This window comes from Vicugna pacos, chromosome 14 (assembly GCF_048564905.1).
Source record: "Vicugna pacos chromosome 14, VicPac4, whole genome shotgun sequence".
In the NCBI taxonomy this organism is placed as follows: domain Eukaryota; kingdom Metazoa; phylum Chordata; class Mammalia; order Artiodactyla; family Camelidae; genus Vicugna; species Vicugna pacos.
In genome coordinates, this window is record NC_133000.1 from 54,971,985 (window position 1) to 54,995,456 (window position 23,472).

At 31.1% G+C, this 23,472-nt stretch overlaps 1 long non-coding RNA gene across 1 annotated transcript in view; it reads left to right on the plus strand.

The window, feature by feature from the left end:
- Positions 1–23,472, plus strand: part of LOC140685534 (uncharacterized) — a 105,567-nt gene that overhangs the window by 6,774 nt on the left and 75,321 nt on the right. The window contains exon 2 of the long non-coding RNA XR_012058790.1: positions 11,743–11,880. This is a non-coding gene — a long non-coding RNA (uncharacterized lncRNA). The remainder of the gene's footprint in view (positions 1–11,742; positions 11,881–23,472) is intronic.

A 23,472-nucleotide genomic window follows, 5' to 3' on the forward strand; every position in this document is an offset into this window, starting at 1 on the left:
TCAGATATATAAATTATGAAATTTCAGGACCAAGAAAGAATTCCCACTATCCATATGATAAATAAAATAAAATAATTATTTAGGCATTTCCTTAAGGCAAAATAGTATTTTATTTTAAAGCAAATTCATGTGAAAAAAGAAAGTATTCTAAGAGTCAGAGGCCCAGTATTGTATGTTTGGATAAATAGTTCACTGAAATAGATGCATGAACCACAAAATGCACAGGTAAACCACTTGTTATAATAGTTTAATATATTAGAGATAATTTGTGCTGAGTTTAATGTATATTCTAATAAATAAGGAGCTCATATGTTTCCTGTTAATATCATAAGCCACTGTCATGTGCTAAGCTTAAAAGATATGGGATAAGTGAGAAAAGTGACTTTTCAACCACTGGACAAGTCCTCAAATAATCAAAATTGGTGGTGGCATCATTCAGAAAACCACCAGCAGAGAACCTGAATGGACACTTTTCCAAGGAAAATATACAAATGGTCAACAGTACATGAAATGATGCTCAGCATCACTAAACAATAGGGAAATGCAAATCAAAATCACAATGAGATATCACTTCACATCTGTTAGAATGGCTGTTATCAAAAGGACAAGATATTACAGGTGTTGGCAAGGATGTAGAGAAAAGGGAAAACTTGTGCACTGTTGGTAGTAATGTAAATTGGTGCAACCACTATGAAAAATAGCATAGAGATTCCTCAAAAAACTATTCAGCCATAAAAAGAAGGAAATCTTGCCATTTGTGACAACATGGATAAACCTTGAGTGCATTACACAAATTATTGCAAGTCAGGTAGAGGAAGACAAATAAGGTATGATCTCTCTTTTACGGGGATCCTAGAAAAGCCAGACTTATAGAAACAGATGATGGCTGGTTGTTAGAGGCTGGAAGGTGGAGGAAATGCGATAATATTGTTAAAAAAAATAGAAACTTCTGGTTATAAGATAAATAAGTTCTAGGGATCTAATGCGTAGCTTGGTGACTATGGTTAATAATACTTTATTATGTACTTGAAAGTTGCTGAAAGTAGATCTTTAATGTTCTTACCACGCACACAAAAGATAATTATGTAAGGTGATGGATATGCTAACTAATATTGTTGTGGTAATCATTTCACAACATATACTCACTTTAAACTTATATAACGTTGTAAGCCAATTATATCTCAATAAATCTGGGGAAAAATTCACCAGAAGAATGGGATACAGAGGAAATGCATAGTGTCATGCAGTAATTTCAGTAACTTTTTTTTTAGTTTTAAATTTGATTGATATCTAATAGCCTTAGTGGGCTCATAATCAAGGCAGACAACGGTATATAAATACATAAATTACATAAACTCACTACGTGTGCTAGAAAAGCCATTGGCAGAAATAAAAAAAAAGTTTCTGATTAACAGAAAACAAAACAATTTGTGCCCATTTTATGACCTGTTTTGAAAATACATTCATAGGTAATAGGAAGAAATAAAATGAGTATGGACCATAAATAACAGACCGGAGTGTGATTCTTCTCTCCACTATTTGCTGTGTATATAAACATGGACATACTATAGTATTTAGTATCTCTGAGCTGGTAATCCCTAATATGTGAAAAAATGAAAAAAATATTTTCTTTATTATGATGCATTATTTAGGAAGTATATCAAAAACATGTATAGGCTTATTAAAATGGTAGCCACTGTCATTTTTAAAATATTTTATTGATACTCCTCATAATCAAGAATAGAAAGAAGATATTATCAAAACCAAATTGGTGTTACAGTGCAAGCTATGACTTAAAAAATCCTCACAGTATTCTGGTACTAGGGAAAATAATGGTTATTGGGGCAGAGAAACATAAAAATATGTGAGATAAGTTAAGCTGCTGAAAACAAGCGTGAATATCAGATATGGATGCCTAATCAGTAAAAGAAAGAGGGAGTGGAGTGCAGAGATTTTCTGAACCAGAGGAAGAGGACCAGGTGGTGGAAATATCCACTCAATTCTACATGGTTACAACAGTGAAGGAAAAATAATGATATAAATACATAATTAGATTGAGAAATTACATGAGGGTAGAATGAATCTGTTGGGCTCAAGGCAAAAGGAATAGGATAATCACAATATAATGAGCTCCCTGAGAAAGATTTTCTTAAGGAAAAAGGGTAAGATATATGGAAAGCAAAAGGCAACTAAACGAGTTTTGAGGTGGGCTATTTCAGTGCTGGGTCAGATCCTATATATCTACATATCTGTATCTATATCCGTCTATCTATATATATAGAGAGAGAGGGAAAACAGTTGATAACATTGTGATGCCAAGTTTAGAACTATTCAGTGGAGTAAAACACAGGTTAAAAAAAATTAAGCATATTGAGTACAATCTTGACCATTTTTATGCATTGTTTTTCACTATTTTAAAATAATTATAATATAAATCGAGACTTTTTGTGTCAACTAAAATAAGTAAAACATATTTTTGTCTTCATCAACATTGATAGGCTAAAAATACAAATATGATAGTTTTGCATCCTCAAAATATATAGAGTGGACTTTTTTTTTCTTGGTCCATATAAAACAGAAGAGAACCACTAGCGGCTTCTGTAGCGTGATTTCAGGTGGCCATTGGACATCCTCTGTCACTTAATTTATTCTCATTTCTTCTGGCCTATTTCTGTCATTGACTTGAAAGACTTTTCGTACAAATGACATTAATGCTCTTTCACACTGAGTGCTGGCAGCTCACAGGAATTTCGTCTAGAAAGTTTTTATCAACTTTTGATTTGTTTTATATAAGAATTGCAAGTGAGTTCACTATGAGTTATTCTTAAAGTCTAAGAGGAATAAATCAATCACTATTGTAATAAAAATTAATATAAAAATTAGAAATGTATTTTGAATCATGCATATTTTACTCATTTTATAACTTTATATCTTAATATTTATTTAAATTAACCATTTGTTTCTCCCTAATGTTTGTATTATATCTAACATAAACCCTGAACCCTGTTACGTTTTAGGGCCCTTTATAATTTCCATTAACTTTTCAGTTGTTAATTTTCATATCCTTCTACCTCACTGCAAATATGAATGTGGATCTTCTTATAGTAGTACACTTTAGGAAACTTTAGGTTTCTTTTACCCTTTATGTATAACACTCCAATGGAGTACAGGATGTGGGTTTTAAGTTCTCCTAAAGAGAATTTATTTCTCCTACTTTTTTAGTGTTTGATCCTCAGTGTTTTCCTATAGTATATTCTTTTTCAAATTCCATCCATTCAGCAAATCTTAAAATTATCTAAATTTGAACATAAAGCTTACCAATCTTCCAAGATAGTAATTTAAAAATTTTTTTTAAAAAATTTTATTTATTAATTTATTTTTTAATTTGGAGGGGAGATAATTAGGTTTACTTATTTATTTTTAGAGGAGGTGCTGGGGATTGGAACCAAGACCTTGTGTATGCTAAGCATATTCTTTACCACTTGATCTATACCTTCACCCCCCAAGAATTTTCTTAATGAAAAGTTTAAAAAATTTAAATTATTTCCATAATTACTGAAGAAAAGTTAACTGTTGTCCAAAAATTGTTCAATTCTCTCTATATTATTTAAGTCACTTTTACATCTTTAAATTTTCCACCTCCTTTATTTTTCTTTCATCTTTCCTAATTCTTCATGTATTTATTGCTATCTGAATATTATAAGTCTATCCAGTGGATATACCTCCTTCTTCCTCAGTTTACCCCCTAACTTCAGTCAATATTACCTCACTAAATATTTTTAGGTAGCTATTAATGATTTGTCTTAACATTTTCTGTGAAGTTTTATCTGAAAGAATCACCCTAATGACCATCAGGATTTGAACCATACAGTAGAGAGTAGGAGTCCCCATCTCAGAACACATTCTAACGTTCTTTTTATAGACCTACTAACATTTTTTTTTTACCAGCTCAGTTATTCTTTTTCATCCATCATCTAATGTTGATGGGTACACTTAATATATAATTGTTCTAAGGACAAATTAACTTCTTTTTAGTCGTTCTACAAAGGTATTATGTCAATCAGGGTCTTCAAGACAACTCCCAAATATATATTTTTATCTAGGGGATCATCATTTACATAAATCTGGTTTCAATTTCAAGTAAGAAATAAAGATATCCTTTATTACAACAAATAGCTGCAAAAAGAATTTTAAATTAATGCTTGATAAACCAGTGAGTTAAAATTTCATTGTTCTTTCTACCTTCTCAAAAGAAATATTTTTTCATGTATCTAACATTTTCCATAACCATGGAGAATGAACAGAAGCCATTTTTTAGTAAATTCTGGATTCCATCTGAATTTTGAATGTAACTGTGTCTCAGATGCCATGGTAGCACTACTTAAGGCACTGGCATTCAGATGCCATTATGTAACACTACACCCCTATGCCCCCAAATTTGGTACCACTTGCTGTTTCTTTTCAACCTCAAACAGTTGCACCATAAGGAAAAATAAATTCCCTTTCAGTCTGTAATACCTGGAATGTTAGAAAACAGTGATCAAATCTACATTTACTGACATTTTGGTTAGTCATAAATTTGCCATAAATTATTGGGCATCCCAAGAACATCCCCCCATTGCAGCCATCTTTAAAAACATTGAAATTCATGATTCCTACAATGTCTATAATCCTTTCTGGCTGATGAAGCAAACATACTCACAGCTTGTTGATAAATATGATGTGACATTAAAAATAATTATTTAAGTCCATTCAAATAGTGCTTTGTAGTCTCTGTAAACTGACTTTTCACCATAGGGAGTTTCTTAGAACATAACTCCCTCTATTGTCCATATTTGGGTTAAGTTTTTTTTTTTTTGCTATGATGATGACATTCCAGGTATGTCTAAGATTTCAGACTAAGTAGAGCAAGGCCAGCTCCTAACATCCCCACAGAATATTTGAAACACGTATATGTACCAGGGTGGATAAAGCCACCATAAATACAGTTGTCAATAAATGTTTATGTCATTAGTGCAGTTTCGGAATATGCTGTCAAAAATTATTATGTATATTATGAGTCTCTCAATTGTGTATATTCTTCCCTCAAAATTATTTGTTTGAAGAAGATACTGTAACCCATTCACAAGTATCTCTTGTGCTAATTTTGGAGGGCAGTTTTCTACAACATTATGGCCCATCTTTCTCACATCAAAGTAATTTTCACTTTCTTTAAATGAATTATATTCACATTCACATTTAACATACAGTCTTCCCTTGGTATCCATGGAGACTGGTTCCAGGACCCTCACAGACACCAAAATCTGCAGATACTTGTCCCTTATATAAAAGGGCGTAGTACATTCCACATATGCAGATTCAGTCAACCAAGTATCAAACCAAGGACCAGCTATTCAGAGGATGAAACTAAACTGTGACCTAAGAAGTTTTGCTCAATATTTCTCAATATTGGTAGAAATAAAGTAAAATCTACTTTATTCACACCAGGAAGCTGTCTTATCACCAATAGTATAACTAAGATAATATACTATCTTGGTTGTTGGAAATACAGAATTCAATAACTCTACTGTTTAATATCCAACATCCTACTCAATTGGTTTGCAGCACTTCTCCCGAAGTGTCTGAGGAAAAAAAAAAAACCTAGAAATTTAAACAAAACCTACAGACCGCATAGCAATAATAATTGTAGTCAACAGCCTATAAATTGAGTCGTCAGAGGATACTGTGTCATGCAAATTATTCAGGTGGAGTCTTTAGGGGGTATGTGTATATCAGCAGGAATCTAGTATTTTTCCAAGAAAATAAATCTGTATATTTCTCACAATTTACACCTTTAGTGAGCATCAGATCTAAAAGAGGTAGCTAAAAATACTATCATTTTACTCCATTTGGCTCAGTGGGAAAAATATGTTTACAGTTTGTCCTAGAATTGATAACCATTTATGAGGCCTTTTCCAATGACTTTAATGTCCTCCTGTTTCCATGTATTACATGGTTTGGTTATGGAGTGACCTAAAACATTTTTCCTCATGTTTCTTTTGCTTGGAGTTCTCTGAATTTCTTAGACATATGGATTGATAATAGTTTTCCAAACTGGGAAAATATTCTGCCATCTTGTCTTCAATTTTTTTTTCTCTTCCTACTGACTCTCTGTTGGGAATTCCTATTACCCATAGAATAGTCCTCTTAAAATTGTTCCACAGTTAACTGATGCTTTGTTCATGTTTTTCCAGCTTTTTTTCTCCTTGTGTTTCATTTTGGATAGTTTCTACTACTGTCTTTCAAGTTCATTAAACTTTTTGTTTCATTAATTTCATCTAACATATATACATATATATATATACTTTCTATGTAACACTTTCTTCTAGTTTATCAAATGTATGGAATACAGTTAGAATAACAATTTTAAACATCTTTGTTGACTAATTTTAACATCTATCAATTTTGAGAAACTGATTTTTCTCCTCATATGGCTTGTATTTTTCTGCTTTTTTGGTATAACTGCTAGTTTTTCTTAATAGATATCAAATACTGTAAATATTATCTTATTGTATTCTGGATACTTTTTTAATATAAATATCCTTCATTTTTGTTCTGAAATACACTTTAAGTTACAGGAAAACAGTTATTTTCCCTCATTCAGGCTTGCTATTAAGCTTTGTTAAGCAATACCAGAGAAGGATTTATTCTAATCTAAGTCTAAATCTTCTACCTCATACACCTTTTGACTTTAGCTGGTAGGAATAGGAGCTCTCTATAGTCCTTTGTAAGTGCAGATGATGTTTCTTTCATAATTTTAGATTTTCTTCCCTTGTTCTTGGGTGTTTTCCTCGGAAGATTGTATGGTAAGTATTCTCCTAAGTTCTGGAGGGTGACCGTCTGTGGATCTCCAGACTTCTCTCTCTCTGAAAATTCCTCCTCTTCATTACTCTGCCTTGTGACTTTATTCACCTTGGTCACCCCAGACTCTCATCTCATCTCCTTAATGTGGGACTTGGGTAGGCTCCCCCAGATGTCCCCTTCCTGTGCTGTGGTCAGCAAACTCTCTCAAGACATTAGTGCATGTGCAATCATAGAGCTCACCTGATTCGTTTCACTGCTCTTTGTTAACCAGAGACCAGTGTAATGAACACTGTGTTATCATGTGTTTTGTCCTAGCTTCTTATTCATTTGGGGCATGAAGGGCCTGATGTACTCTAAGTCTTTTAAACCTATCGCTTTAGGGTCATAACATGTAACATTTATGTGTCATTGTTTTAAGTGTTGTTTAAATGATCTACAGTTCTCACTAAATTTTAAACTTAACTAGGTATCTGTAAATTCTGATCAACAGCTTATTCACACTCAGTGTCTGGAAAAAAATCTCAACCTTAGCATCTTTTTTGATTTCAGAATATAAACCAAATTATGCATAACAGAAAAATGAATAAGTAATATACAAGTTAAGATATTAAAGAAAACAAAAGCATGATTTAAAATGTAGTTAAATTATTATTGATGTAACTTTGGGAATTAAGTAGAACTCTGCAAGGGCTGATAAATAATGGGTTCATTTCCATTATAAAAAGAAACAACTCTTAATACAGCCAAATTGTAAAAAGACAGCCTCATGCTGACAAAGACATTTTACACAGTGCATTGTTTCTTATCATCAGAATCAAGTAAGCACAGTTGGTGTGTGGCAGTTATTCTTTAATTTCTCAATAGGAATAGTATGAGGAGAGTACTGAAAGAAAACGCTCATGGAATGTTCTCTTATAAACAATGGAATAAATTGCATATCTTTTTTTAAATCTTCAATTTCATCATCTGAAATGTACTAAATCAACTTCTTAATTGGCTAATCTACATAAGCTCTTACTCTGAACCACACTATTTACTACATACTTGTAGAGTAGGCACTGAGGATATAGAAGTGGATCATAGGCAGCTCTAATGTTGGGGAGCTCATCATATTTTTGTAGATACAGACACGTAAATAATTGAGACATGTTAGGACAACTGCCATAATAGACGTGTGTGCAAATGGTAGAGGGAAAAAGATGAGTGAACAGTAAATTCTTTATAGAGTTATAGTGCTTGTTTACTAAGAACTTAAATTTCTATAGCCAATTTCACTTCCTAAGAAGTTGGTTGAAGTTGAACAAATATACCCTGGCTAATACTCAGTTGTACAATGAGAAAGAGTAGCTTTTACATCTTTCTGAAGTTCATCTTTCTATCAAAAATGAACGCTAAGTTTAACACAGGAACTTGATAAATATGTGGAAACTAAGTTATACAAAGTTGTCCATTAGATTGTTCTTTTTAGTGGACTCTTAAAATATGTTATTAAATAATAAACTGTGTAAAAATACAACTGTTTGTTATAAATATATTTGCAGCATTTTAAAATTACTATAACAAGTTGGAGCTATATATGACATTCAAAAAGAGCAATATAATTGAAAATGTGTTTATATTAGGCCTTTTACTTGACACAGTGCAGCTATTTTATATATACCACTAATATTCTCTTTTAGCTAAACCAAGGTACTAGGCTTCGCTCTCTCTTCCCCGGTGCCTCTCTCTCTCTCTCTCTCTCTCACACACACACATACATACTATGTTCCATGCTTATGACATTCATCTAAGTGACTTAACCACTTAAGAGAAACTAATATACAAGCCAAAGTATTTATACTTAAAATGGGCAGGATTCTTGTATTTGAACAACTTCATACTTTTGATCAGTGTTCGAAAGCTTTAAGAAAATAATTAACTTAGCTTAGGGACAGTAAGTAAGGGAGAGAAAGTGGGTACAGTGTGCACAGCATGTGATTAATAACCCAGCCTACACATCACTGGGAAGAAAGATGGGACAGGATCAAGCTGCTGGCACGACTCCACTATCCCACCTTTCCAACGACCTTGGCTTCCTCCCAAGTCAACCACATTCTGAAACATTTTTCTCTATTTTTTTTTTCTCTTTTTTAATCTGCTGTGTATGCAAAGCCAGGAGCCATAGGCTGTCCGTGAAAGTGATTCCCTCATTATCGTCCTTTACTCTTTTCATAAGAGTAATCAGGTTTTTCACCTGGAGCAATCACATGTGTCAGCTGGAGGGCTCTCTATGCCATGCATGGAGTTCAAATAATATATGCCTTAGATATCCTGTAGGATCAACTTGTTCTTTTTTTTTTTTGAGAGAAAGAGTGGAGAAAGTGAGGAAAAAAAGAATGGAAACAAACAAATTGAAGTAAAAACAGAGCAAAAACAAAAATACAAAACAAAATCAGCTCTCAGAATCTTCTCAGTATGCTTAATCTAAGCCTTTATATTGATTTTTTTTTCAGATTTGTTAAATTTTTATCTATGTACTTACTTTCATAACATATGGGCTACTTTCTTCTCTACTTACTAGAAAATAAATCTAGATTGCTCAAAATATGGTGACAATAGTTAATAATTACTGAAAACTTACTTTTATATCTGGAGAACACTTGATTAACATTGCCTGATTAAAACCTTGGAAAAAAGCTTATGGAATAGGTAAATACTAAATTATTGGTGAAAAAATTGGAGCTCAGAAATGCTAAGTATGTAGGCAAAGCCGAAAAATAATACAATACAGGCCAAGGGTATAACCCAGTGCTACTGAATCCAAATTATTTATATATATATATATATATATATATACACACACACACATATCTGACATGTGTACATATACATATATATTTAGTTCAAAATACCATATATATATACATAGATATGTACATATCTATTTAGATATATACTTAGTGCTAAATGCTACATTCATGTCATATATATGGTTTCCAATTGTCATGTGTTAAGAATTTATAATGGTAAAACATATTGTTAAAAATAGATATTAGTGCCTACTATATATTATATGTTTCTGGAAATTTATGACATTAAATGAGAAAAAAGCAAACTACAAATTGATCTCAAAGAGCATATGGTTTAGCAAGGAAAAAAAAATCACAAATGTGTTAATTTGCCAAGAGTCAGATGGGTGGTGTAAAGTATGATGAATGTCTATATTACACATTTGGTATAGTCAGTGAAGGGATGCTTGCAGTAGTAAAATTTCAAGTGAAATTAAATTAGGATTATAAGTACATTGGTGAAAAGAAAAAGTATTTCAAAGATGGGGAGATGTGCAATTATCAGGGCTGCAGAGAGCTTAACTTATAAGGAATCTGAGTTCCAGGTAAGAAATTGTGTTGTCAGATAATACCTAGTACACATTTTATTAAAATGAACTGATTTAGGGTTTAGTACACAACATATTGAAAAGTCTCTAAGAAACAATGAAAATGTTTAAAAGATTTTATTTTGAACACAAAATGTTTTAAATTTAGTTAATAAGATAATTTTAATTGTATTTCATGGAAAGAGATTCAAAACAAAATAGCAAATATTTTGCCTAAGAGAAATTTTTTAAAAACTAAGATGTGTTTGTGTTTCTTTTTCAATAAGTTTGTGTCATCAGAGAATAAAACAGTGAGTATGTGCAAACTGCCATATGTATGTGCAAAGTCAATATAGATAAACGTAATTTTGTCGTGAACAATACTACTCTTTTCTGAAATGTTCTATGAGGTAAAGAGTTATCCAAATGATTTTGCCTAAAGAAGAAAGGGTTCAATTTTAATTTTACATGTGTAATTTCCTTCCCTGAATGATTTTGGCACCTTATTATAAATATATTTTGTCTGTGAATATCAAAATTCCTTCACAGAACGTAGCAGACCTTCATCTCTATCAGAGTGTGAAACACTAGCCAAACGTATTAAAAAAAGGAAAGGGGGGAATTCTCTGTAACTACCAGGCTTGCGTTTAAACTAGAATATATGCATTTACAGAACATATAAAGAAAGTTGGTTTTAAGCAATTTGCATATCTTTGAGCATTAGTGACTTCATCTGTAAAAGCAGGTGCTAACAATACCATCTCCATATGAATTGAACAAGAGTTTGATGTGCTATATGCAGAAGAACACAGGCATGCCTAACTCATACTGTCACACAAACAAATCTAAAACTGAATTAAAACTGTAATAAATAATTTCAGAAAAATATATTTGAGAAATGAGTAAACAGCCTTAAGAAGCATTTAAAAAAGTACATTGGTGTATTGACAAATAATAATAGTCAATCTAAGAAAGAAAGGGAAAATTTTATTCAAGCTAACCTGATGATTATAATGCAGAGACAGTCTTTCAGAAAGTTCTGAGGACTGTTCAGCCCATCAGAGGTAAAAGCACAGTTCTACACATTTTTTGAGGGAAAGGGTTATACATCAAATGATGTATTGACAGTTTACACAGTCCACATCTGCGTGTACAAAGCAAGCAGTGGGTCATCATGACCCTTTCTTTACAAGATTAAGGAGGAATGATATGTCCTAAGGAGATCTGGTTAATGCAGGTGCATTATACATACTCAAGGAAGAAGGAAGCCCAAATGGGCTGGGAAAATTTATGTTTCAAATTTTCTTATTTTGCCATAAAATATGAATTTTATTTCAAGTGGACTAGCCATTGGCTGTGTGTATTTTATACACACACACACACACACACACATATACATATATACGTACATACATACATATATTTCTCTTTCATGCATTGAGATAATGAGCCCTGACTCCAGGGAGCTATAACAAAGAGAGACTGGGAAGAAGAGCCCTCTTTTGATGGAGTGAAAGTGATTATACCCATTTCCCTTTTCCCAGGAGCTGACGGTAGAATTCATGAGACTGGTTTCAGGAGTAATGTCAACGTTTCTGATCCAATAGTGATACAGGACTCCTTACACTCTTATTTTTCAAGTCCTTACCACCTTCCCATGTGCAATTTGTCTCATCTGCTATGTGAGTAATTAAGCCATATTCTTTTTAAAATACATAGAATGATTGAAGAGGCATTGTCCATATCCTGGAAAAGAGTGATTTTTTTTTTCCCAAGTGTGATACCATCTATTCCCCTCACAAAAAAGGGAAAAGTCCAGGTGAGTGTGCATTCCATAATTTGCTTTTCACAAAAGCCTCTTGTTTGTAAAAAGCTTCCCTTTTTGGAGGGCAGTGTCATTCCTGAATTTAAAGCTCAGTGTCTCCATGATGTCACTGTATTCATTCTGCCACCCAAAGACAAGGCCTTCATCAAGATACCCCTGTCTTCTTTACGTATCACATAAAAAGCTGAGCTAATAACATTCACGCTTGCTTGAAAGTGACAGGAGTACCAATTAGCCTGCAATGTGCCCAGTATTCTCTTTTCCCCTGAACAGATGCATTTGCAATAACTACAAATGATGCTTCTTATACAACTAATTCTTAAAACTTACATGTAAGTGTATATTGTCTTAAAATTTTATTTACATAAATTTCTAATTCTGTGACTCAACTTTTCTGATTTTTTGAGAAAATCTTCAGATATGTTCTTTTCTAAAAGCCAAAGCAAGTGGTTGAAATTTATTACAAAATGTCCTATGTTAAAAAATAGTCACAAACTTAAATTGTCTTCTATATTTTTCATTATAGTGGAAGTTTGAAGGCACTCATGCAAAGAACAATTTAACTATGTTGAGCAATATTTATTGGATTGTGAATGACATGTTTTTTTTCCCCTCCTAAACATTTAATTGTTTCCTACTTAATCCTAAATCTAGACAGAGGTTATGCCTACGCTTTAGATGTAAGGAGTTTTTAGTTTATTAGCCACAAAACGGTTTAGCCAAATGGAATCTACATTGTCAGCTGTGGCATTAAAGTGAAGTTGACTGTATGTCTCAGGCAGTAGTACACCACACATTGCCTATTTTCAAGGTTTAGGTCAAAATATATATTCCCAATTACAGATGCAAAAACCACAGTCACTGTAAGTACAGCAATAAAGTTATAAATCAGGTTCCCAGGGATTTATTCACTTGCTCTGTGTATTCATTCATTCATTCTTTTACACTTCAAACATTTGTCCATAATGTGAAGAAAAACAGAGTACAGCGCATTGTAACAAACAAGGTGTGTGGTGTAAGAGGAGCAATAGTTAGACCATTTGTAATAAAATGAGTGATTTGGGGGTTACTCATTTAAATTATCCATGTCATATCTTTACTTCTGAGATAAGAAAGAGGACACCCCCCCACACACACAGGTGAAAATTGAAGTCTAAGCTCTAAATCAATGTGCAGATGGTATTAAATTTAATTAGTTTGTAATTATTTTATCTGCCAACATAAGAAGTAAATATTGATGTTGACAGTTTTAGAGAAGATGGCTGATATTTTGGGTCTAATGTATTGGAATTTATCAGAATTGAAAAGTTACAGTCATCATACAGCCTATAGTGTTATCCCTTTATCACTTTCTGAACATTAACCACACTCTTAACAACAATCATATAATATTCTTAATGCATAATCTTACTTTTGGTGTGCTTTAAACAATTTTTCCCATGGCCACCAATTCCACTAGGAAGGTATTCAGTATGTTGACCCTTGTGTGAATTAAAAAAAAAAAAGGCCAAAATCACTCTGGGAAATATATGTTAAACTTGATTTAGCCATTGCCAAAGAATTTCTGTGACCTCCCTCCCTCCTAACATCGTTGAAACATCCTCCTTCTTCTGCTCACTTTTCTCTTCTAGTTAGTGTGCTCGCTGTGACTCTCGGGTCCTGCAAGCACTGAGGAACACTTGGACCAGTTCTTTCAACTGTTGACTCACTTCCTCACCTGAAAATAACTGCAGTTATTTGCACTTACCCTTCGAAGCAAGCTGATAAAACTCAAATTTCTGTTTTTCTCTGATTCTCAACATGTAATACATGCAATCCAGTCTTATTCAGTTTTTCATTATCTCCTACCAGCTGGTTTCCTTTGTACTACACATGGCTTCTATAATCCACACGCCTACTTTTTTGTAGTAATCAAATTATACCATCTGAAATTAGAATTCATGGTTACCATAACTTTTTATTAAAATTATTTTTATTGCTTCATTTGATTCTCTTTTGTTTGACACCTAAAAATCTTTTTAGATCAAATTTTTCTCCAAAGCCATCTTGTTTTGAAGCACCTATAATACAATTTCTAAACAGTTCGGTAAAAAGGTTGGAAGTTTTCCTTGCTTCCCAGTGCATGTTCCAGCTGTTTATTCTCCCACCCTCTGGCAACTATCCCTGCTGCCCAGAAGTTTAGTTTACCTACAGTGTTACACTATGCTTCCTCCAGCTTTGTTATGGTTCATCAGGTGAATAGGTTATTCTTTGCATTCACTGAGGAGTATCTGGATCTTTCCTTTACTGTACCAACTTCCGACATTACTATGTAGCATCAATAGTTATGTTCCACAGAACATACTGGGATATTCCTTTATCTTCTCTCCACTAATGACTTTCTTTTTTCATCCACCTCAATTTGGAAACACATTGGATTTCATTATTACTTGCAATTAAATAAACTCTCAACGGACCACAGTCTATCAGTTATTATTACTTTCTATTATTAATCTGTTCTGTGTTTATGAGTACTTCTCAAAATTTAATGTTGACCGACCCCTCCACTTAATGGCAAACCTCCTGACAAAAGCAAACTGTCTTATTAAGGAATCCAAAGTCTAGCAACTAGGTCAGTCTCTCTCTTCCTCTCACATTCTCCCTATCTCCTTGCAGTGTTTATACACGTATTTATTTCACAAGTGCAAAATTAATAAACATGAACAAGTTAGATTGAACATGAAGGGAAACTATAAAGAATTTTTGTATATTTTTAACACATATAAAAAAAATCAAAGTTTGTAAATGTTTAATGAAATTGCTAAAAGTGAGTACATAAAGCACCCATCCCTAAACTGAGTCATTGAATTCGATCAGCCAGTTGCTCAACTATATGACATGGTGTCATGCACACCAAGAAAGTAGTTTTTTAAGTTATACTATACATAAAATGTGGAGTATTTTATTGTGAAATTCTGTGTCCAGAGGTTTGACAGTGTACTACAGATATGTTAGTTTTATGGGATAGAAATTTAATTTGAATCAATAAGTGTTTAGTTAAACACATACCTGGCTAGAAAGATATAAAAAATTCAGTAAGTAAAAAATATGCAATACCAGCTGCAACAATAAAATTACTACTGTCATTTTAATAATGTAGAATATTTTAACACAATTGGAAAAGTGCTTATGTATTTGCATAAACATAATGTAAATGACATTGTGCACGTGAATATAATTTATAAACCAAATACATAATGAATATTAATAGCAATGAATGTATCATTATAAGTAAGTTTGTGATTGTGAAAATGTAGTTACTTTGGGTACACAATATAAACTGTCTGAGAAACAGTTTTCTTATATTACAAAGTATTTACCAGGAGTAACTGATTTTGAGGATTTGTGACATAAGTTTAGAAACAGATTCATTGGAGAGGGGAACATTCTTGGGGATGACAATATGAAAGCTACAAGTGTCTATTTAATGTTTATTTATTTAATAGAATTCAGACTCCACTAAGAAATATTTATTTTTTTATTGAAGTATAGTTGATTTACAATGCTGTTAATTTCTGATATACAGCATAGTGATTCATTTATACATACATATATGTATATTCCTCTTCATATTCTTTTTAATTATAGGTCTTTACAAGGTATTGGATAGTTCTCCGTGCTATACAGTGAGACCTTGCTGTTTATCTATTCTATATATATAGTAGTTAGTATTTACATATCACAAAAGAAGAACTGTTTATAAATTAAATTATTTATCTCTGATTATCTAGCATTCCTGTGATCCAATTTTTGTTTACCTCATAGTTAATAAAATTCTGATTATTTTTAATCAAATAGCTACAGTTTAAAATCTATTTTATTGTGGCTCTTTTAGAAAAATGTGTCTTGTGATATGAGTACTTTTACTCCATTCACCCTTATCTGATCATATTGGCTGAATATATTTAAGCAAAGTCTAATTACTAATGCCAAGTGATAAAATAAGGAATGCCAATTGCACTGTTGTTTCATCCTTCTACATCCTAAACCCCAGAAGAGACCGATGGTTATGGTTTCTTCTTCATCTGTGAGACAGATGTTTGCATTTCTCTCTACCACTCAGAGGCATGAGGCATAACTGGGCTGAAGTGAAGAATCTGGTATTCATGTGTTCTTCAGATGAGAAGAAAAATATGTTTATCGAAACCTTAATTAACCTTTATTTATTCATGACATCTTCATTTTCTATATATCAATTAACACCATTTTTAACTGTTAATATATATGATTATCCATTTATCTGTATGCAGCAAGAGACCATGAGCTTCATGACAGAATATGTATGATTTATCCAAGACCATTCATACAGTTACTTTTTATTTCTACAATAGAGTAAAATCAAGTATTTATGTTGGATTTTCATAAAACTTAATGCTTAGAAATTTTTAAAAATATAGAGTATAATATGACCAGATGACTTATTTCATCAAAAAGTGCTTAAACATAGATTTTATTGAGATACCATGTTTACAGTATTGTTTTTAATACATATTTTATATTGAAATATAATCAATTTACAGTGTGTCAATTTCTGATATACAGCACAATACTTCAGTAATATAGGAGCATATATATACTCATTTTCATATTCTTTTTCACCATTAGTTACTCCAAGATACTGAATATGGTTCCCTGTGCTATACAGTATAAATTTGTTGTTTATCTATTTTATATATATTAGTTAGTATCTGCAAATCTCGAACTCCCAGTTTATCTCTTCCTATCCCCTTCCCACCCTGGTAACCATAAGTTTGTTTTCTATGTCTGTGAGTCTATTTCTATTTTGTAAATAAGTTTGTCTTTTATTTTTTATTCCACATATTAGTGATAGCATATGGTATTTTTCTTCTCTTTCTGGCTTACTTCACTTAGAATGACATTCTCCAGGTCCATCCATGTTGCTGCAAATAGCAATTATTTTATTATTTTTTATGGCTGAGTAGTATTCCATTGTATAAATATACCACAACTTCTTTATATTTTATATAATTATGTTTTAGCTTTATGGAGGCAAGAACTATCTCATATATCTTAGATTTTGTCATTGTGTTAATCAAGTAGATCTAGTGCACTTGCTTAAAATTATTTAATAGACTATTTATGTATTTCTGATATTAGCTATTTCCCTAGCATATAATTACACCAATAGGAAACTTCAGCTTTCAACTATATATAACTGAAGTATGAAATTTTCATTATACATGGAGTCATTTCATTTTAATTAAGCTATAACTTGCTTTATTTATAATATTATAGTAGTTTTCTTGACTTAAGAATGAGATGATTTTCAAATTTTCTTACATCTTATGTTATTTTATATTATGGAATAAAAAATAATGAAGAATAAGAGTATAAAATTAATTGTATTAAATACTGTAAAATATTTCTTAATTAAATATAATAAGGCCATCGTAGAAGAAATAGTAATTTTCTCAAATACAAATATGAAATTAATTATTTGATCTTATTAATAAGAGGAAATTCTAATTTTTTTACAAGAATATGTAATAGTTCACTAGGTAGATTAAATCAGTAGTTTGTTCATCAACAGCTATGAATTATAGAAAATAATTGGATTTTTACATGAACAATTTTTAGATAACATGTAAAAAGACATTCAACAGAATGGCCACAATAGGTCAAAATTCCTGAGAAAAATATATTTCAGTTAATGCAAATCCTGTTTACCTATTTCAATGAGAATTAGTTATGATTACCTTAAAAACAGCTTAAGGATCTAGAATATCATTTCTGTAATAACATTTCCTTAGCTTCTTAACACCATGAGCTAATAAGGCTGACAGCATAAATAGTGTAAAAATTAAGTTGCTTTGGAAATTTCACAGAAAGGGGAGAATACCAAAATAAATTGAATTTTTAAAGAAAATTTATCTGATAAATCTTGATTGTTTTAAGGCATTTAGATTGAAATGGTAACCTTTTCATCCCTTGCTCATTATCTTTTTCTTTTAAATCTAAGAAAACCTAAAATGATTGAAATAAACACCTCATTTTGTGTCTTAAACAGATAATTCAATCTATGATGCAGCAGTGGTAGCTCATTAATTCCTTAAAGCTTAAACATTTTAAAGAAAATATAGTCAGAATGAAATGAATGCATAGCATGCAGCATGTAATGAATTTAGGAATATAAATTTTCATGTACTGCAAAAAACACTTTTGATTCAGTGAATAATCTGGCTATAAATCTGTCATCTATAAAAATTGCATCATCAAATAAAATACAGTACTTATAGGTATTAACATGCCTATAGAATTTTACTAACAGCATTAAATATATCAAGGTGTGATTGATATACTCAAAGTATAATATATATCTTATAGGAAGTAATATATTTTGCAAACAGCTTTCTAATCTGAATTCCAAACTGTATCTACCATACAATGAATAGCTGAGAAATACCTTCCAACTTCTTCAACACTGTCTTTTGCTTTCAAGGCATAAGAGCCAGATTAGGTTCTCTTGTTTTCCCTGTCTATATAATAAAAATGATAATGGTGCTTGTCATTTCCCTGCATTGATTAGAATAGTTACTAAAAATTAGTATTATTGAATAAATACTAGTGGCTTTTGTGATTGTAATTTTTGTTGTCTTTGATTCTTACAGTAGGAGGTAACAAAGAGAGTTAAAACCAATTTCCGTATCATTACTAATTCTGTTTATACCAGTTATGATTAACAGTTTTATTGGATGCCAGCCAAAGTTGTTAATTTTGAATATTCCAAAACATTGTTAACACATGTATAAATTTATATAAATTGATATATTTTAAATATTTTAACATATACCTATAATTGATGACATATATGTAATAGGTAATACTATTTTTCTCTACAATTTTCTCTTCTTTGATAAACTGACAAAGAGGTTATATGGAAGCCTATAAATCATAACATCTAATTAGGACTTTTATTCAGGAACACTTCTAACTCCAAAATAAAGAGACAAGAAAACAAAACAATTAAAATATGGGAATACTATGACTAGAAAATTATCCACAAGAAAACAAAACAATGAAAATATGGGAATACTATGAATAGAAATTATCCAAACAAGATATATAAATGGCCAAAAAAAGCACATAAAAATATACTCAACATCTTTAGCCCATCAATGAAATTCAATTAAAAAATTACGATAGAAAAGTATTTCATATCCACTAAGATGATGATAATCATAATCATAAAAACAGTGATAATATAACAAGTGTTGGTGAGAGTGTGGAGAAATAGGAATCCTCCTACACCACTGGCAAAAATGTAAATTGATGCAGCCACTTTGTTAAGCAGTCGGTTATTTCTCCAAATGTTAAAGATAGAGTTACCATACAATGCAGCAATTTGACTTATAGGTATTTACCCCAGAGAAATAAAAACTATGTTTAGAAAAAAAATTGTTCATGAATGTTCAAAGCTGCATTATCCATAGCAGCCAAAATGTGGAAACAACCCAAATGCTCATCAACTGATGAATGAATAAATCAAATGTAAAATATACACATGATTCAGCAGTAAAAACAAATAATGTAGATGGATATATGCAATTGTATAAATGAACCTTGAATATATTACTCTACAAAAAAGATAATTCTAAAAGGCTGTGTATTATATAATTCCATTTGCATGAGATGTTCAGGAGAAGCAAATCTGTGGAGGAAGAAAGGAGATTACTGTTGCTTAGGACTGGAGGTATAGCAGAAATGAGTATGGATTGCTAATGGATAGAACATTTCTGTTTGTGAAGACTGAAATATTCTAATGTTGATTGTATTTATGGTTGCATAACTCTGTGAATATACTAAAATTCTTGTCTTGTACACTTTAAATGAGGGAATTGTATAGAATCTGACTTACTGCAATAAAGCTGTTGTAATAGAAGAATAAACTATATCCATTTTCAAGCAGTTTAATACACAGTGGTCATATTAAATGCCTAAATTGAAAATGACAGAACATAAAATGAAAGTTAGAGTGTCATATTAGGTTAGATTTTTACCCATAAATAATTAAATTCATTCACTTACAAATACAAGATCATTCAGAATATAATGCATATTGTATAATGTTTGGTTTGGGGAAAATTATTTGCGGTGACCCATAGAGAAAGTGAATGAACCTGTCTTAAAGGCAGATGCAGTTAGAATTCTATTCATTTCTAACTGCACACTTCTATATTTGACCAATTAACTGTTTAAAATGTTTAAATAAGCTAATGTAATTGTGATAATTAATTTGTCAATTTTTTTTAAGTGAAATCTGTGATTCAGAGGATAGTTAAGTAGTTATCTCAGAAGGTACACAGCTAGTCAGAGGAAATCTATGATCAAACTCAGTTAGGTCTTATTCCTAATCCTATGAACTTTCTGATTCTCTTAACTACCACATAAATTAATTTGGGAAGAAATTTTTTTTTGTGTATTAAGATTCAAGTAGAAACTCATTTACATTATTAGTATGACCTTTCCATAATAAATAGAAGAGAGAGACATAAATGTTAGAATTTGCATAATGCTTCTTTAATTGAACAGTTACAAATTTTGCAAATTATTCACACAAATCTATTGAAAATCATATGTTTCTACTTCAGGTTATTTATGTTATCTTTATCATAGGACAAAAATCAAACTAATAAAGGCACTTACCTGTAGTCAATGTAATATTCTGTCACTAAAATAAAAAATTTAAATACCCTAAATTGGTTATTTTAAAATCCTTTCTCAACAATTAAAAACAAACAAGCAAAAAAGAAACTATAAGCACTATAATTTCTCAAGATCAGATGTTGAAAATAGTCTTAATCTACTCAGTTTATCATTAACTCCAAAGTAGCTCTTCTGACTCTCTTAAAAATCTTCAAATTCTTGAGTATTAAAAGAGGCTGCATTATTTTGATAATGTTTAACTTTATTTTGCAGAAGCAACAAGCATTTAAATTTTTGAATAATTTGTGAAGCTTCTGATTTTTAAAGAATCACATAAATTTCTCCCCACCTAATACATATGAATGTTTCAGATTTTAAACTCTATTTCTCAAGTGGTGACTTTAAATAAGTGAATATAGCATAACAAGCTCTTCTAGTTGGATTTAAAATAACATTAACATTTAATTTATAAGTATGTAATTTCTTCAGGCTGAACTAACCAGGTATTAAATATACAGTCAAACTGCTGTAAAATAATTTTTCAAAAATTAATTATTTTCATGAGTTAATTTTAATTTTCACAGTATTTTTCTGTATGTCTGAGGTTTCAGGATGATGTGCTTGATATCTGAATCAGTCTTACTTTGGTAATGTTTTGATAATGACAGATACACTCACAAGTTTCATGTAATTGCCTACCAAATAGATAGGAATACAGTCAAAGTATGCTCAAAACTACAAGCCACTCTTTGTTTACTTTTTTTTGTTTTTTTTTTACTTGAAATTACATTTTATATTTGCTAATAATATTTAGATAGAAGAGAATTAAAGGGATTCTATTCTGTGTTTTAAAAACAACTTCTGTGTCTATCCATTTCTGTTTACTATCTATCAATCATCATCATCATCATCATTATCATCATTTATATTAGAATGTTTTAGTCCTTAGAGATATAGTAATGTACAACAAAAAAAGAACTTAGTATTCAGGGAGTTTATATTCCAACTGGTGAGGTCAACTTACAAAGTGGATAATTACATGGACTATATTTCAACTAAAAAGAAAGTGACTAGCATTTGGATCATTTCAGATAGTTTGTAAGAAATATCTTCTTTCAAAGATGTGGCATAGGACAGAGACTTGATTAATAGTCATTGAAAATGTATGGCCAAAAAAGGAAAATAAATATGACCCCCAAAATTGGCATTATTACAGTTTCTTAATGATTGGCAGAAAGGCTATAATACTAAGACCAAGGGGAAAGTGGTTAGCGGTAAAGAAGTAGACATGAACTGAGATGGGTCATATGAGACTTTAAAGTCATGGCCACAGGTAATTCTATGATTAATGGAAGCTGTTAAAAGGTTTTAAGGAGAGTAATGCTACATACAGTCTGAAGTACATTTACTAATAGTGAAGTATAGTTGGAGGAGAAAATCAGAAGCATGAAATCAGTGATTTTATAAAATTCTAGGAGAGTCTTATGTTCATTCAGAGCAGATAAAATGGCCTTGATAAAAATTGCTTCATATCTGCAGGCAGAATTAAGAAGAATTGCTGATAATAGAATATACAAGCGAAAAAAATGTAAGATAACCTCCTATTTTTTTAATTTGAGAAATATATTTTCATTTACTAATATTGAAAATGAAAAAATGGAATTTGAAAGGTATGACAGTGAGTCTTAAATTCTTATTAGTCATATACGGAAAATTACAATGACGTGGTATTTGAATAGTACTTAGTCATTTAAATAAAAGTATGAAATACAGGTAATGAAAAGCATTAATGTTTTCAGAAGATTAACAACACAAAAAACTTTTTGAAAATACTTATGGAGAAAGTGCTCCAGCAAGAAAAGAAATGAAGGAAAATATTTGATATAGAAGAAATAACTCTAAAAAATGACTCAGTGATGTTTGTATTCTAAAAAAGTCAAAGATCAGAAAATGGTATACGGAATATACAGTACACACACACATAATTAAATGTATGTACATACATACATGTAACTAAAATTATTTGTATAAAAGACACCAAAATAGATGAGGTTTTGAGTATTTGCGTGAAATTATGGGTGGGCATACAGGAGAAAATAAATAATTCAAAAGAGTTCTTAATGTTAGTTTTCAATTAAAATAATAAAAATACAACGTCACGAACCAAAATAAATCTAATAAATGAAAGAAGAGAGAAAAATATGTACAAAGCAAGGTAAATAAAATACACAATAATAAGATGCCAGATTAAATCCTAAAATTTTAAAAGTGAATGATTATGTGAGTCAGTTTAATCTACTAGAGCAGAAAACACACTACGTATTCAAATCATCATGATTGCATGGTATATTTATCAAAAGCAAATAATTTGATGTGGTTAGTAGTGAACATGTAAAAAGTACAGCTAACTGTTATAAAAGATATATTCTTAAGAACATGTTGATAAGCAAATTAATTTGTGTTTTATTGAGAAACATTGGAAAAGAAGGTACTCAGTTTTCAATTCTATAGATATCACTGTGTCTTTGATAAAAATATGACCATTGCAAAAAGGGTATTACAAGCGTCCATGAATAAGATAATGAGCAAAGCATTTGGAGTGAAGGCAAAATATATACTAAGGGTAATTTAAGGAAGAATCATCACTATGTAGAGACTGATTAAATGTTGACAGTACAATGGAAGGGAGATGATAAATTATTCATGTCTCTTCTTCGGACTATGTGATATGACAGTAAACAGAGTA